The sequence below is a fragment of the Pocillopora damicornis genome, chromosome 2, assembly GCF_964200805.1.
Source record: "Pocillopora damicornis chromosome 2, jaPocDami1.2, whole genome shotgun sequence".
NCBI lineage: Eukaryota > Metazoa > Cnidaria > Anthozoa > Scleractinia > Pocilloporidae > Pocillopora > Pocillopora damicornis.
The window spans coordinates 26,547,712-26,559,759 of NC_142671.1; the positions used below are offsets into that span (position 1 = coordinate 26,547,712).

The 12,048-nt window shown below is 37.0% G+C and overlaps 2 long non-coding RNA genes across 2 annotated transcripts; both read left to right on the forward strand.

The window, feature by feature from the left end:
• The first annotated feature begins 3,595 nt into the window (after positions 1-3,595).
• Positions 3,596-7,138, forward strand: LOC149050529 (uncharacterized). Its single transcript, XR_016183473.1, has 5 exons — positions 3,596-3,781; positions 3,891-3,966; positions 4,479-5,440; positions 6,011-6,135; positions 7,001-7,138. It is a non-coding gene; the product is annotated as an uncharacterized LOC149050529 (long non-coding RNA).
• Positions 7,139-10,472: 3,334 nt separating this feature from the next.
• LOC149050530 (uncharacterized) lies at positions 10,473-11,981 on the forward strand. Its single transcript, XR_016183722.1, has 3 exons — positions 10,473-10,595; positions 10,705-10,780; positions 11,281-11,981. It is a non-coding gene; the product is annotated as an uncharacterized LOC149050530 (long non-coding RNA).
• The last annotated feature ends 67 nt before the right edge of the window (positions 11,982-12,048 follow it).

Genomic DNA, 12,048 nt, shown 5'->3' on the forward strand with positions numbered 1-12,048 from the left:
AACCGCTTACCATGAAATCGGGATAGAAGTTAAATACAAATTGCCTTTTTTTTGGGGGGGGGAGGGTAAAATAAATTTTTTTCTTTTTTTCTTTTTCCTATCTTGGTACCCCTATGAATTCTAATAGTGATGATCAATATGATATGCAAAATACTAAAAAATCACTATAATTGCACGAGGTTGAGCGAACGATCGTTATTCAGTTAGTAACTGTCAAATAATCTGTTAGAGCAATTTTCAGTTGAGCAGAGGGTCGATAAAAATCCAGGATTGGTTTGTTTCGGCTTTACTTGACTGCGTAATTGGTCCAGAAAACTCACGCAACTCTCTCGACCAATCAGATTCAAAACTAAAACCGATGATGACTTGGTAATTCGCGTGTTCCCGCGCGTTTGGTTGGTTTTACTTTGAGTTCTCATTGGCCCCTTAGTAATTTTCTTTCTTTTGATTGGCTGTTGTAATTACTTCGGTTTTGGTTTTACGACACTCAACCGACGAGCGCTCTACATGATCACAATTAACCACGATTACTACAACTGCAACACCCTCTTTGCGATATTTATGCTGAGTAACCGCTCATTGAAAATCAGAAATTTCACACGATAGATAAATAATATTACTAATAATAATGATAAAAATTGTATGAAGAAGAAGAAAAAGTATGTTGGCCTTAAACGAAGCTCGCATCTAGCATAAGCCAATCAGAGCGCCCTCTCACGCTACCTATAATATTTTCTGATTGCCTAACTTGAGGAATGCAAGAATGACCGTCCCCTTTGTAGCAGTTGTTTGCATTCGCATCTCGACCTGCTCTCTCTCCCAGTGAAGGAACGTGTTATGTAATGATATAAAACATGTTTGCGGTGAAGGAGATAGATCCTCCATTCCCACCACAGGTGATAAAGAAGGACTGCTCCCTGAGGAATGACTTGGGTGGGACAATTTTGCATCATTCCCACGGCCAGAATCTACTTTGTTGGCTTTCCTCAGCTGCCAACAGGGATTCTTAAGTTCAAATAAACTTAAGGTTACTCTCTCAGTGCATATCAGCACGTATTGTTAATTGAAGCAGTTTACATACTTACCACGTACGCCACAGTTTCTGGGACAATTGATCAATGTGTCATAGTTTCCATAGCAACGGTCACGTTGTATGCCATGACAACCATGTTTTTCAAAGTATTTGGGGAAGAAAAATTGGTAATTCTACGTTAGTCTTTATTTGTCGAAAATTACTAACAATCAGTGGGTTGAGGCACTTGAAAGTACTTTTGGGGGGAAATATCACAATAAGAAGACTTGATGAACACGAAAGGTCCGTAAAGGAGAACATATTAGAAATTGTTTTTGGGTTCACTTAAGCAAATTCAGGTGTACATCTATGACGTTGTTAGCTCTGTGATATCGAGGGCCAAAGCAAGGATAGAATCAAACTCTGCCAGTTTTGGTGATGGGCTTGTTGCCATCTACAGTAAACTATGAAATACATCCTTGTAAGTGAGGTTATGAAATTCCGACATAAGAGAAATTTTGAATTGATTCCTACATAGCAGTGCTAAAGGATAAAAGCTATAGTTCTATGCTAAGAGGGGGGGTATCATCCATCAACTTGGAAACTATCTCAGTTTGAAGTTCATCGTGGTAATCTTCTCTGTGAATTCAGCAAATTTAGAAAACCTAACGCCTGCTCCACTTACAAGAAAGAAAATTAGAAGTAAATTAACAAAAGATAAGAAGAACCAGCAGACAAGGGAAAATAGAAATACTTGAATTAATTTTGCATAATGTCTCGGTTGTGCCGATCGAGAAAAAACGCTTTTTGCTTGTCCAAAATTGTATACACTAATAAGCGAATCCAAGCGTCAAAGTATGAATCTTCTACTTGTAAAAACAGCAATCGATGTTCAAAATCGTCGTGAAGTCTTATGCATAAAACATCGATGTTTCCTTCCGATAGTTGCCAAGACCATGACCTTGAACAAATTCCTCAGCGTGATCCATTCCCTTGGTTCGAGTCATGCAAATCCGCAAGTCAAAGGGTCGCCTTGTCAATTTAAGATATTCGGCATTCCGTGACCCATTCAGGTTGCTCAAGAGGTCATTATATCTTAAAGAGCGCTTCATGATGTTTGTTCAAGTGTCACAAACAAGATGGTCCCTATTTCTAAAGATACCGGCCCTTTACGCTATTTACATCAAGAAGGGTGAATTGTTACTGAAGATTTCTGTAAGAAACTAATTCAACTGATATAAACTGTAGCAATGAACGTTTTTGTCTCTTGTTGAAGAAATGAAATTAAGAGAGAGAGGTTGTTGACATGCACGGGTGATTATGTTGGAAAGCTATGCCTACCAACAATTATCGGGTCATCACTTATCGCCGTAATTTTGTCCTAACAGAGCAGTCAGTTGTTACCGCAAGGTAGATAGTTACTTGTGAAATTAAAAATAGCCTAATAATAAACTAATAAATACAAATGTGTGTACTACTAACTACAAAAACACATCATTGTAATCATCATGTGTTCAACGGCTGAGTGCCATAGTAATTTTCCATTTGTCAATTTTAAGATATTCAGCATTCCGCGACCCATTTAGGTTGCTCAAGAGGCCATTATATCTTACAGAGTACTTCATGATGTTTGTTAAAATGTCTCAAACAAGAAGGTCCCTATTTCTAAAGATACCGACCCTTAACGTGTTATCTGCATCGAGAAGGGTGAATTGTTACTGAAGATTTCAGCAGGAAACTAAACTTCTATAAACTGTAGCAATGAACGTTTTTGTCACTTGTTTTAGAAATGAAATTAAGAGAGAGTCTTTTGAATGGAAATAAAGATAGGAAGAAAGGTTGGTGACATGCACGGGTCATTAGGTTGAAAAGCTATGCCTCCTGACAATTATCGGGTCATCACTTATCGCCATAACTTTATCGGCCTAAGAGAGCAGTTAGTTGTTACCGCTAATAAATGCAGGTGTGTCCACTACTAACTTGTAAAGGTTTCCGGTTTTACGCTATGAAAGTTCTGTTGTGAACTTTCTGTTATTATCTCAGCAAATGTAAGTTTTCCGCTGCTTTAATATGAGTAAGATCACTCTGCAAAATAAAGCATGGCTTTCCAACGCTCTTATGTTGCTTTTGTAATAAAGAGTTCTTAATTACAGACAGGCTGATTTTATGCTCAAGCAACAGCAAGGAAGGCTATGCTTTTTCACAACTCTTAGCGAATCAGAAGGCTCTTTTGAGAACTCAATCAGTTACCCGCCTTGCAATAACAAAAGGCTACTTTGCCGCACTACCTCAATTTAGCCTAATTACAAACTTGTTTGATAACGACTCAGTAAACTCAGCATAACCTTCCACCCAAACATTAGCACTCGTCCGTGCAACCAACATTTTTTCGTGTCTAAACTTCCACCTAAAAAAAACTCTCTTTTAACTTTATGTCCAGAGCTGTATTACGTACATGGAAAGAAATTTAGTGCTACAGTTTACTTCAGTTAATAGCTATCTATGTGAAATTGTTTCTCACACGGTAGAAATCTCCCTAAAATGAAATGTAAGAAATATTGGACTCTCGTGTGAAACGCCTCAATAAACAGTATAAGGCACTCGACTATAATGAGCATAAAGGTTGTGGAATGCACTCTGATTATTTCATTTTTCCGCCCCTGTTGCATATGCAATGGATGTTTAACGCTATAAAAGCAATATTCTCACCGAAGATAAAAAGGCATCTTGAGCCCCCTGTGAAGACAACCCAAAGGTTTCTCCTACAAGGTAATATTTGTCTCAGACGGGTCTTTTTTCATCTCACTCCTGTAGTACATGTTTCAACGAAAGATTGTGAATTGTAAAGGATATTTATTTCTTTTTTCTTTTCATGCAGCGTAATTTTCCAGCCATGTCTGTGAAGTTTGGGGTACTCTTTTTTGTGCTAATGTACATCTGCAGCATCCAATATTGTAAGTAGAGAGATACGCACGCAGAAAAACACGAAAACGAAGTTTTGCACATACGATTTGTTCACAACGTTTATGCCGAGGAATCCTGTTTTTGTACATATGTTTTTTTTCTTTTCTACAATTTATCAAGTTTCCTGAATATCCTTAGCTTTCATCATTGCATTACTGCTATTTAATCGCAAACCCTTGATGAAAAAAAAATGAAAGAAAAATTAATTCAAGATGACTTGAAACTCATCAGAAGAAAACATCCGCGTCTTTTGTGTTAGAACTTCGAAAAATTTTGAGTATGAAGTGTTCCTCATGTAGGCAGAAGATTTGGTCATCATTGCACTCTCGTTCGTTCGTAGATACACGAATACACGAATGCACGCATACACGAAGATACACGAAGAGACATGAATACAAGGATAAACATAAAAGAATCATTAGAACTGACGTATTTTCCATTTTTCTGTGAGTCCTTATAATTTTAATTTAGTTTTATTTTATTTTCTCTTTTATCTTGTCAGGTGATGCAGGTATGATTCTTAATCTTGCTAACTCTTGAAACTAGATTCCCCAGAGGAATGAAAAAGACACTCCTACTTTCCTAATGAACAGATGAAGGCCCTTTTGAGGGTTTGAAATTGTAGTATTTGCTTTTGTCTTTTTATTTATCAATCTCATGCAGAGATCTGTGATGAAATCAATTTATTGTGGTCATTTTACTACCGTATTTTCGAGGGTGCTATTGTTGGTTAAATAAATTTTCTTATGGCAACAGGCTTCTACCTTCAAAATTCTTTAAAGTTGCAGAGCTCAATCGTGTACTTGCCAATGCAAACACATTGACTATCAGCAATCATAGATTTTCATTTTTATCCACTATACGTTTTTAAATGACATTTACGTAAACGACCATGACGATATGTCCCCTCTCTTTTTTTATTTTGTATTAATATTGCAGAGCTCAATCGTATACTTGCCAATGCAAACAAATTGATCAGCAACAATCATTGATTTTCATTTTTATCCACTTTACATTTTCAATTGACGTTCACTTAAACGGCCATAACGATATGTCCCCTCTCTTATTTTTATTTTGTGGTAATATTGCAGAGCTCAATCATGTACTTGCCTATGCAAACACATTGACGTTCACTTAAACGGCCTTAACGATATGTTCCTTTTCTGCCCTGGACCATAATTTACATCCTCCTCTGTTCCTCTGCCGCTAGTGGGTGATTTTATTTTCATTTTGTGGTTCAACTTCCCCCAAGGTAGTTGAGAGTAACTCGGTGCACTGTTCTTTGGTAGGCTTATAATAAAGGTTCATAATGTTTGTTTGTAGGGAAAATAATGTCCGACCATAATCCTACTCGTCCATGTAGAGACTATCTCAATTATTGTGACGATTTGAAACGGCGAGGCGATTGTCGTACTAACCCATATTCAACTTTGAAGAATTGCCCCAAGTCCTGTGGCATATGCGGTAAGTACGAAACGGGCGATAATTTAGCATGCTTGCTTTTATGCGGTGAGCAGCTTGTAGTTACGTTCAACCTTAACTGTTAGCGGGAAAGAGAAGAACTCACAGGTTCATTTGTGACAGTAAGGATGACGGTCAACTCATCTTGTTATAATCATCGTTATGCTGTCATCATCCTCGTTATTACTCATTTTACTTATTATTAGTATTATTATTACATTATTATTATTATTATATTATTATTATTATTATTATTATCATAATATATAATTTAATGCTTTCATTTTTTAAGTATCCTGTCCGTCAAAATCAAATACGGGAGAAAATGATAATCGTTACATCACCAGTTGTTTATTTATTAAAAATTCATCTCTTTACCTAGCTACCTGTCCATTTTTCTTTTTTTATCTGATCTCTTCTCTTCGTTGTTTTTTTTTTATGTATTCCTTGACTCTAGTTAAATTTCAAGTGAGGCAAGTCTAAGTAATTTGAAAGAGAATACTGACCGAAATAATGTTCTGTTGTCTTTTTTTTATTTACTTATTTCATTATTCATCTATATTCCTTTTCTAGTACATTATTGTCTGGATAGAAACCCCACTCAATGTTCACAGTGGGCAGCCCATTACGAATGTCATAAAAACCCCGAAGCGATGTTCAGGGAGTGCCCTGTTTCCTGCGGTGCTTGTTAATTAAAGGTTTGTTTGCTCCTCAAACTGACCAAATTTTCATGCTAACGTGGTAGCTTTCAATTGCCTGGCTTCGAGTACTTTGTAGAGCAGCCTCTCTTTGCTTCTGTAAGGCAGGCTTCTTTCATTATGATATGCAATTTATTTAATGGCATCAAAATTACTGACTTTCTAACGAGCGCATTTTGCTTCAAGCCTTCAAGGCAAGGAGAAGTCAAATAATGAGAGACTTTCCAACAAATGCGTATTAAAAATGCTTCTTGCCTCTGGCTAAACAAAGCGCTCAAAAGATATGGATTATATGAAGACATTCAAGAGAAAGAGAACACGCGTATTAAGGAAAAAGCATAGGCTGTGTTTACAATAAAACTGTTTCGCAGGAACATTTCAGTAGCAAGTTATTCGTCCACCCTTTCTTCTTGTATAAGAAACTTATCAACGACACTTGAAGGAAAACTTTTGAAGTACAACTTTCCTGAAATCCATACTTAGAGTCCTTGCCAAGTCATCGTGAACACCTTTTTCAACTCAACACCATACTGTTTTAGCGAGGTGCACTCTTCACAAATTTCCCTGTGAAAGTCCTTCTTAATCAAGGACTCACTTATGAGTATACGTAGTTCCTAATGTTTTGGATAAGCGGCCTTCCTAAGGAATAACAATTATTCTTTTGCCTCCTATTCCGCCATCAAAGGGTTGCTTAAGGAAACTTTTAAAGGACATAGCATGACGGAACCAAATAATGAATGGCTGTGAAGGAGATTGTCGTTCGACATCTCTTTAAAATTTACCGCAAATGGTGAAATGGTGTTTCTTAACAGATATCTAAAAGCGAGCTCCGGCTAATATCCTTTCTCTCTTTTTCTTTTGATAGGCGATAAGGTAGCTTGGCAGCACAACCGACCGTGCCACAGACTTCCCAAAAAAAAATGGAAACATGTTAATCATTGTAACCCTGGGTAGCATTTAACAATAAACTGGTAACAATAAAAGAAGGGAAAACTGAAGGTGATTTATAGTTCCCGTTGTTCTATCATTGCTTGTTCATTCATTTGCACATAAGGAGAAGAATCCATGTTCGACAAGCACGCATCCAAACAAGTCGCTAAACACTTTAATTTCCCTAATCATTTTTAGCAGCATATGGCAGTTTGCGGCCTTTTCCTACGTCTAGGCATTTTGGGAAGCCACAAAACTCTAGAACAGAACTTTATCTTTCAAATCGGCACTCTTTGTCCCCACGGTATCAACGAACGTTCTTCATTCAACTAGCGTTAACTAACGATCGTTGTTCAGTTAGTAACTTTCAAGTAGTCTGTTGGAGCAGTTTTCAGTTGAGCAGAGGGTCGATAAAAATCCAGGATTGTTTGTTTCGGCTTTACTTGACTGCGTGATTGGTCCAGAAAACTCACGCAATTCTCTCGACCAATCAGATGCAAAACTAGAACCAATTACGACTTAGTAATTCGCGTTTTCCCGCGCTTTCGGTTGGTTTTACTTTGAGTTCTCATTGGCCCCTTAAGGTAATTTTCTTCCTTCAAATTGGCTGTTGTAACTACTTCGGTTTTGGTTTTAAGACACTCAATCGACGAGCGCTCTAAATGATCACAATTAACCACGATTACTACAACTGCAACACCCTCTTTGCGATATTTATGCTGAATAACCGCTCATTTAAAATCAGAAATTTCACACGATAGATAAATAATACTACTAATAAAACGATAAAAATTGCATATCAGCACGTGTTGTTAATTGAAGCAGTTTACATACTTACCACGTACGCCACAGTTTCTGGGACAATTGATCAATGTGTCATAGTTTCCATAGAAACGGTCACGTTGCATCCCATGACAACCATGTTTTTCAAAGTATTTTGGGAAGAAAAATTGTTAATCCTGCGTTAGTCTTTATTCGTCGAAAATTACTAACAATCAGTGGCTTGAGGCACTTGAAAGTACTTTGGGGGGAAACATCACCACAAGAAGACTTGATGAACACGAAAGGTCCGTGAAGGAGAACATATTATGAACTGTTTCTGGGTCCACTTAAGCAAATTCAGGTGTACATCTATGACGTTGTTAGCTCTGTGATATCGAGGGCCAAAGCAAGGATAGAATCAAACTCTGCCAGTTTTAGTGAAGAGCTTGTTGCCATCTAGAGTAAACTATGAAATACATCCTTGTTAGTGAGGTTATGAAATTCCGACATAAGAGAAATTTTGAATTGATTCCTACATAGCAGTGCTAAAGGATAAAAGCTATAGTTCTATGCTTAGAGGGGGGTATCATCCATCAACTTGAAAACTATCTGTTTGAAGTTCATCTTGGTAATCTTCTCTGTGAATTCAGCAAATTTAGAAAACCTAACGCCTGCTCCACTTACAAGAAAGAAAATTAGAAGTAAATTAACAAAAGATAAGAAGAACCAGCAGACAAGGGAAAATAGAAATACTTGAATTAATTTTGCATAATGTCTCGGTTGTGCCGATCGAGAAAAAACGCTTTTTGCTTGTCCAAAATTGTATACATTAATGAGCGAATCCAAGCGTCAAAGTATGAATCTTCTACTTGTAAAAACAGCAATCGATGTTCAAAATCGTCGTGAAGTCGTATGCATAAAACATCGATGTTTCCTTCCGATAGTTGCCAAGACCATGACCTTGAACAAATTCCTCAGCGTGATCCATACCCTTGGTTCGAGTCATGCAAATCCGCAAGTCAAAGGGTCGCCTTGTCAATTTAAGATATTCGGCATTCCGTGACCCATTCAGGTTGCTCAAGAGGTCATTATATCTTAAAGAGCGCTTCATGATGTTTGTTCAAGTGTCACAAACAAGATGGTCCCTATTTCTAAAGATACCGGCCCTTTACGCTATTTACATCAAGAAGGGTGAATTGTTACTGAAGATTTCTGTAAGAAACTAATTCAACTGATATAAACTGTAGCAATGAACGTTTTTGTCTCTTGTTGAAGAAATGAAATTAAGAGAGAGAGGTTGATGACATGCACGGGTGATTATGTTGGAAAGCTATGCCTACCAACAATTATCGGGTCATCACTTATCGCCGTAATTTTGTCCTAACAGAGCAGTCAGTTGTTGCCGCAAGATAGATAGTTACTTCTGAAATTAAAAATAGCCTAATAATAAACTTATAAATACAAATGTGTGCACTACTAACTACAAAAACACATCATTGTAATCATCATGTGTTCAACGGCTGAGTGCCATAGTAATTTTCCATTTGTCAATTTTAAGATATTCAGCATTCCGCGACCCATTTAGGTTGCTCAAGAGGCCATTATATCTTACAGAGTACTTCATGATGTTTGTTAAAATGTCTCAAACAAGAAGGTCCCTATTTCTAAAGATACCGACCCTTTACGTGTTATCTGCATCGAGAGGGGTGAATTGTTACTGAAGATTTCAGCAGGAAACTAAACTTCTATAACCTGTAGCAATGAATGTTTTTGTCACTTGTTTTAGAAATGAAATTAAGAGAGAGTCTTTTGAATGGAAATAAAGATAGGAAGAAAGGTTGGTGACATGCACGGGTCATTAGGTTGGAAAGCTATGCCTACTGACAATTATCGGGTCATCACTTATCGCCATAACTTTATCGGCCTAAGAGAGCAGTTAGTTGTTACCGCTAATAAATGCAGGTGTGTCCACTACTAACTTGTAAAGGTTTCCGGTTTTACGCTATGAAAGTTCTGTTGTGAACTTTCTGTTATTATCTCAGCAAATGTAAGTTTTCCGCTGCTTTAATATGAGTAAGATCACTCTGCAAAATAAAGCATGGCTTTCCAACGCTCTTATGTTGCTTTTGTAATAAGGAGTTCTTAATTACAGACTGGTTGATTTTATGCTCAAGCAACAGCAAGGAAGGCTATGCTTTTTCACAACTCTTAGCGAATCAGAAGGCTCTTTTGAGAACTCAATCAGTTCCCCGCCTTGCAATAACAAAAGGCTACTTTGCCGCACTACCTCAATTTAGCCTAATTACAAACTTGTTTGATAACGACTCAGTAAACTCAGCATAACCTTCCACCCAAACATTAGCACTCGTCCGTGCAACCAACATTTTTTCGTGTCTAAACTTCCACCTAAAAAAAACTCTCTTTTAACTTTATGTCCAGAGCTGTATTACGTACATGGAAAGAAATTTAGTGCTACAGTTTACTTCAGTTAATAGCTATCTATGTGAAATTGTTTCTCACACGGTAGAAATCTCCCTAAAATGAAATGTAAGAAATATTGGACTCTCGTGTGAAACGCCTCAATAAACAGCATAAGACACTCGACTATAATCAGCATAAAGGTTGTGGAATGCACTCTGATTATTTCATTTTTCCGCCCCTGTTGCATATGCAATGGATGTTTAACGCTATAAAAGCAATATTCTCACCGAAGATAAAAAGGCATCTTGAGCCCCCTGTGAAGACAACCCAAAGGTTTCTCCTACAAGGTAATATTTATCTCAGACGGATCTTTTTTCATCTCACTCCTGTAGTGCATGTTTCAACGAAAGATTGTGAATTGTAAAGGATATTTATTTCTTTTTTCTTTTCATGCAGCGTAATTTTCCAGCCATGTCTGTGAAGTTTGGGGTACTCTTTTTTGTGCTAATGTACATCTGCAGCATCCAATATTGTAAGTAGAGAGATACGCACGCAGAAAAACACGAAAACGATGTTTTGCACATACGCTTTGTTCACAACGCTTATGCCGAGGAATCCTGTTTTTGTACATATGTTTTTTTTCTTTTCTACAATTTATCAAGTTTCCTGAATATCCTTAGCTTTCATCACTGTATTATTGTTATTTTATCGCAAACCCTTGAGGAAAAAGAAATGAAAGAAAAATTAATTCAAGATGACTTGAAACTCATCAGAAGAAAACATCCGCGTCTTTTGTGTTAGAACTTCGAAAAATTTTGAGTATGAAGTGTTCCTCATGTAGGCAGAAGATTTGGTCATCATTGCACTCTCGCTTGTTCGTAGATACACGAATACACGAAGATACACGAAGAGACACGAAGAGACATGAATACAAGGACAAACATAAAAGAATCATTAGAACTGACGTATTTTCCATTTTTCTGTGAGTCCTCATAATTTAGTTTTATTTTATTTTCTCTTTTATCTTGTCAGGTGATGCAGGTATGATTCTTAATCTTGCTAACTCTTGAAACAAGATTCCCCAGAGGAATGAAAAATACACACTACTTTCCTAATGAACAGATGAAGGCCCTTTTGAGGGTTTGAAATTGTAGTATTTGCTTTTGTCCTTTTGTTTATCAATCTCATGCAGAGATCTGTGATGAAATCAATTTATTGTGGTCATTTTACTACCGTATTTTCGAGGGTGCTATTGTTGGTTAAATAAATTTTCTTATGGCAACAGGCTTCTACCTTCAAAATTCTTTAAAGTTGCAGAGCTCAATCGTGTACTTGCCAATGCAAACACATTGACTATCAGCAATCATAGATTTTCATTTTTATCCACTATACGTTTTTAAATGACATTTACGTAAACGACCATGACGATATGTCCCCTCTCTTTTTTTATTTTGTATTAATATTGCAGAGCTCAATCGTATACTTGCCAATGCAAACAAATTGATCAGCAACAATCATTGATTTTCATTTTTATCCACTTTACATTTTCAATTGACGTTCACTTAAACGGCCATAACGATATGTCCCCTCTCTTATTTTTATTTTGTGGTAATATTGCAGAGCTCAATCATGTACTTGCCTATGCAAACACATTGACGTTCAGCTAAACAGCCTTAACGATATGTTCCTTTTCTGCCCTGGACCATAATTTACATCCTCCTCTGTTCCTCTGCCGCAAGTGGGTGATTTTAATTTCATTTTGTGGTTCAACTTCCCCCAAGGTAGTCGAGAGTAAGTCGG